At 44.5% G+C, this 6,053-nt stretch overlaps 1 non-coding gene across 1 annotated transcript; it reads right to left on the bottom strand.

Moving 5' to 3' along the window:
* Window positions 1-440: 440 nt before the first annotated feature.
* On the bottom strand, window positions 441-738 carry LOC148146921 (signal recognition particle RNA). The gene has a single exon (XR_015760274.1).
* Window positions 739-6,053: the final 5,315 nt, after the last annotated feature.

Genomic DNA, 6,053 nt, shown 5'->3' on the forward strand with positions numbered 1-6,053 from the left:
AATGGAAGTTTCGGCAATGTGAGCAATGGAGAATTCGGGCAGGAAAATGAAGAGAGTTTTGCGCTCTCTGCTGGCCGTGGCTGGTAGGATTGTGTAAAGTGGAGATTTTCTCAGAACAGTAGGTGCTGTGAACAGCAGGGAGCAGTAAAAGAGAAGTGAATATTGAGGAGAGGTAGAAAAGGGCAGTGTGGGAAGTGTGAGGTAATGACTGAGAGAGTGTGTTTGGGTGAGTGTGGAGGACTTGTAGAGAGATTCGGTTGTTGTAAAATGTGTGGATTTGTTGTTGACTTTGTAAAGATTGGTTATCGTGAGAGTGAATAAACGTGGCGGGCGTAGGGGGTGGAGGGAGTGAGTGGGGAAGGAAGGAAGCAGGATTGAGACATCGAGATTGTTTGCACTGATGGCAAAAGATGGGAATGCCGCAAGTTAAAGAATGGTGTAAAAGACTGCGTTTCACTGTATTGGTCAGGCTGCACTGCTGCATCCATTCACAGGTGCTATCCCACTACTGAGCAGTGCGGGGGCTTTGATCTGCTCCGTTTCCGACCTGGGCCGGTTCACCCCTCTGCAGTACACCTGGTACACCCGAGTTCCCCGAGGAGCACCATGTGGACACTGCCCTGAGTGTGGGCACCCGATCGACACAGACCACAACAGCCCAGAACTCCCAACCTCAAGTCATCCGGCAGCCTCAGCCTCCCAGCAGCGGGATTACAGGCGCGCGCCACAGCCCCCGGCGATCGCGTGACGCTTCCCTCAGTTGCCTTCAGTTCAAACGGCAGCAACAGCTCCACTGCAGACATTGCTGCAAAGACAACAGGCGGACGCAGTTTCACAGAGAGTCATCGAGTCATGCAGTCCGGAAACAAACCCTTCAGCCCAATCACTCTGTGCCGAACATAATCTCAAACTAAACTCGCCGTAGCTCACTGCTACTGGTCCAGATCCAAACTTTCCCTTTTCATGTACTTACCCAAATATCTTTTAAACATTGTAACGGTGCCCACATCCATCAGTTCCTCAGGAACTTCATTCCACTGGCTAACCCCCACCCTCTATGGAAAAAAAGATGCCCCTCATGTCTTTTTTAACTCTCGCACTTCTGCCCTTAAAATGTGCCCCCTCTCCTGAAATCCCCCATCCGAGGAAAAAGACAACTACTCTTGATCCTATCTATACCCTTCATTATTTTATTTTATAAACGTCCATAAGGTTTCCACTTAACCTGCTACTCTCCAGTGTAAAAGGTTCCAGCCTATCGCTTCACTTCACTTCAGCTCTGATGTAGATTCATCGAGATTCATAACACGAGCTTGCTTTCTCTCCATCGACCATTGTGATCTCCAACACTTTTTGTTTCCTGTTACAGATTCCAGCATCTGCAGTAATTTGTTCCTACCCAGTCTATCCAGCCTTTCTTTACAGCTCAAACTTTCCATACCTGGCAAAATCCAGTAAACCTCTTCTGAATTCCTCCAGCTTAAAAATATCCTTCCTATTCCTTGGCAAACAGAACTGAACACTATATTCCAGAAGATGTCTCACCAATGTCCTGCCCAAACACAACGTGACTTTTCAACGCCTATACTCAAAGGATTGAGCAATGAAGGCACAGCATGCAAAATGTCTCTTGAACCACCCTGTCTATATGTGATGGAAACTTCAAGGAATGGTGTACCTGAACCCATTGGCCTCTCTGTTCTACCAACACTACTTGTGTATAAACACAACCAAGGCCCTACTTTTGGTTGTGCCCTATGTGTCCTACCCTTATTTGTTGAACCCAAATGCAATACCTTGCATTTATCCAGATTGAACACCATCTGCCATTTTTGAACCCATTGACCCATTTGAACAAGATCCCTTTGTAATCTTAGGAAACCTATTTCACTGGCTACTACGCTACCACTTTTGGTGCTGTCTGCAAGCTGACTAACCATGCCTTCTATATGCTCATCCAAATCATTCATATAGATGACAAACAAAAGATTTCCCAGAACCGATCCTTGTGGAACACTCTGGTGACAGGCCTTCAATCTGAAAGCAACCCTCAACCACTAGTCTCTTTCTCCTGCCATTAAGCCAATAATGCGTCCAATTGGCAAGCTCAATCTTGTGACCTAACTTTACTAATTAGTCTATAATGTGGAACCTTGTCAAAAGTTCTACGAAAGTCTAAGTAAACAATATCTACTGTTCTGCCTTCATCAATCGTTTTGGTAACTTCTTCAAAACTGCAAGCATGTTTGTGAGAAATTATTTTTCTCACACAAAGCCACGCTGACTATCCCGAATCAATTTATGTCTCTCTAAATGTCCATAAAGTTTATGTTTTAAAAACCATCAATCTATCCACAACCAAAGTCAGACAGGCCAATAGTTCCCGGCTTTCTCCTTACAACATTTCTTAAGCAAATCTAGGAAACAATGTCTACTCCTATCTCTCCAAACCTTTGCTATTCATATATTTACCTAGGTGTCTTTTAAACTTTGCAATTGTGCTCAACGTTCAGAATTTCCTCAGGAAGTTCATTCCACATGTGAATCACCTTCTGTGTAAAAATAAATTGCCCCTCATGTCTTTTTAAAATCTCCCTCCTCTCACCTTAAAAAGATATCCCCTGTTCTTGAAATTCCCCCATTCTAGGTCTCACTCATGTCCTGTACAACCTCAAGATGACAACACTCAAAGTATAGACAACCACATATGTCCCAGGCTATGCTTGTGCCTTTGTTGGTATTTGGAACATGGAAAAGATGAGAACTTCTCATTCCTGATGAAGGGCTTATGCCTGAATGTCAATTCTCCTGCTCCTCGGATGCTGCCTGACCAGCTGTGCATTTGCAGCATCACACTCTCAACTCAGTATGTGAAACATGCCTTGTTGTGTTTCTATTCCGAGACTACCAACAACTCTTTCTCTGATATATCGATGATGTCATACCTGTGCCCAATCCCTAATTATGACACTCACCAGCCAGTTGTTTGCCTTTTCACTTAAACCATCATGTTCCCATGCTAAAATTCCCATCCTGGGTGTGCTATAGTGTTGTATTAATGTTCAATGTGAACTGGAGGAACAACATCACATTTTCATGTCACATCTCCCTATGCTAGCCCTGAACATTGAGTCAACAAACTTCACAGCATGACATCTACCCCTCCAGTTGGTTTAGAAACTGACTCCTTCCTTCACCTCCATTGCTTTTTTAAAAAAAATGTATCGTGTTGTTTCACTCTCAACAGAATAGATTTTCTTTCTCTCTTTTGCACCTAGTATCTCCATGCATTTTACATTTCCATCTCACTTTTACTAACATTACCACTCTTTTTGTCTCCTGCTCTGAGCACCATTACCATTTATTCTACTTCATGTTTCTCCCCCTCTCTCAACAGCATAAAAATGTTTAAATTCCAAGACTGTTCAGTTCTGAAGAAAACATTTCAGACGCAAAATGTTAATGCTGTTTGTTTATCCATGTCATGTATGCAGCTGGACTTTGTCAGTTGCAAGTGGTGACAACAGCTCCACTGCAGTCACTGTGTAAGTCGAGCAGGCTGTTGCACTTGATTTGATGTGATTTATCGTTGTCACACATACCTAAGTGCAGTTGAAAGTTGTGTTTTGTGTACAGAATAAGCAGATCATAGGGTGATTGAACAGAGCAAGGCAGAGAAAGTTATGGCTGCAAGGAGAGGACAAAAAGAGATCGCCATTAGATTTGAAATTTGAGAGACCCATTCGACAGACGAATAACAGCGGGTAAAAATTTGTTCTGGAACCCACTGGTATGTGCGTTTAAGCTTTTGTATCTTCTGCGTGATGGAAGAGGTTGGAAGAGATTAATACCAGGATTGGAGGTGTCACTGTTGACGCTAGCTGCCATTCCGGAACTACAGTATACGTAGAGGGAGTCCATGGCTTGTGTGATTGTCTGGGCTGTTCACATAACTTTCTGTAGGTTCTTATGGCCATGGGTAGAGCAATTACTGTACCAGCCATGATGTAGCTGGGTAGAATGCTTTCTATGATGCATCTATAAGAGTTAGTGAGGGTCCTTACAGACATGCTGAATTTCATAAGCGTTCAGAGGAAGAAGAGGCATTGTTGTGCCTTCTTGATTATCACACCTCTGTGGGAGGTTCAGTGCAGGTTGCTGGTTATCATCACTCCAAGGAATTTGACGCTATCGACCCTCTCCACCTCAGCTCCATTGATGTAAGTAGGGTCATGTTGTTCTTCTTTCTTCCGGAGGTCGATGATCAAGCTCCTTAGTTTTGCCCACCACTTTGGAGGAGAGATTGTTATCTTTGCATCATAAGATCAAGCATCCTATCTTCTTTCTGTATGCTAACTCATGGTTGTCTGATATCTGTCATACAATGGTAGTGTTTTCAGTGAACTTGTAAATGGCATTCGGATGAAATTGTGCCACACAGTCCCGAGTGTACAGGGAGTGCAGTAGGAGCTTGAGTACGTATTCTTGGGAGGCGCCGGTGTTGAGGCGCATCGCAGAGGAGGTGATGTTATCTTTCTTTACTGACTGCAGTCTATGGATCAAGAGGTTGAGGATCCTGTTGCAGATAGCAGACCCAAGACCTAGGTCTCAGAGTTTGGAGGTTAGTTTGGTTGGTATTATAATGTTGAAGGTGGAGCTGTAATCAATAAGTAGAAGCCTGACACAGGTATCTGTATTATTCAGATGTTCGTCGAATGAGTGCAGGATGAGAAAAATGGCATCTACCGTGGACCTGTTGCACTGGTAGGCAGATTGCAAGGGATTGAGGCAGGCTGGGGGTCTAGGGTTGATGTGATCCATGACTAACCTCTCAAAGGACTTTGTAACTATGGAAGTCAGAGGCATCAGGCGGTAGTCATTGAGACACATTGCATGTGCTTTCTTTGGTACCGGAATAATGGAAGCAGTTGGGGACTTCAGATTGTAACAACGAGGGGTTAAAGATGTCAGAAAGTTCTCTCGCTAGCTGGTCTGCACAGGATCTAAGTGCATGGCTGGGGACTCCATCCGGACAAGTTGCTTTCCTTGGGTTCACTCTCAAGAAGGCGATCTGACATCTGCAGCAGTGACTGGAGGAATATGAGGATCTGGGGTTGTTGGGGGCAGGTGGTATCATTCCACTGGCATTCTGTTTGAACGGATTGTAAAAAGATCAGGGAAGGCTGTGTTTTTCTCCACTATTCTGTTCTGCTTCAATTTGCATCCTGTTATGTTGTGTAGGCCTTGTGACAGGCGATGGGTGTCCATTTGGTTAGTTTGGGTCTCTAACGTAGTCCTGTACTGCCTCTTGGCATCTGTAATAGCCTTGCAGAGGTTGTATCCAGAATTCTTATGAAAGTCTGAGTCATTCAATTTGAATGCCACCTGCCCGGTCTTCAGTAGGCAATGGATATCCCAGTTCATACAAGGTTTCTGGTTGATGAACGCACTGATTTTCTTCTTTGACACACAGCCGTCTATACAAATGCCAATCACGTCTGTGACCGTGACAGCATACTTGGCTAGGATGACTGCTGAACTCTGAAATATGGTTCAGCCCAACGATTCCAAGCAGCGCCACAGAAGCCCTTCTGCAGCTTCAGACCAGCACTGTCCTACTTTCTGTGCTAGGTCCTCAAGTTTCAGATTCTGCTTATAAACTGGGAGCAGGAACACAGTGCTGTGATCTGATTTTCAAAAGTGTATTTGTGGTATGGAGTGGTAGGCATTGTTGGTGGTTCAGTAGCAATGGTTCAACATCTGTTGCGGAAGCTTCTATGTTACATGCTCTTGTGACTGTAAGGGAAGGCAGTCGCATGATTTTGTGTGATAGAACCCTTGAACAAATTACACCTCTGCTACTATATTGCTCCATTCCAGCAATGGCCAAGATATGTTTTCAATATTAGAGTGGGAAGCAGAAGACTGAATACCGGTGGCATTCAAGTGGCGTGCGAGAATCGCAGCAGAGAGGAACAGAGAACTTTCTTCTAACCGATCTGCCACTTGGACCACCGCCAGTTGTAAAGTGAGGCCAGTAAGGCCCCCGTTCT

This window comes from Chiloscyllium plagiosum, unplaced genomic scaffold (assembly GCF_037043375.1).
Source record: "Chiloscyllium plagiosum isolate Xiang-an unplaced genomic scaffold, Cpla_swu_hap1 HiC_scaffold_18, whole genome shotgun sequence".
NCBI classification, from domain to species: Eukaryota; Metazoa; Chordata; class Chondrichthyes; order Orectolobiformes; family Hemiscylliidae; genus Chiloscyllium; species Chiloscyllium plagiosum.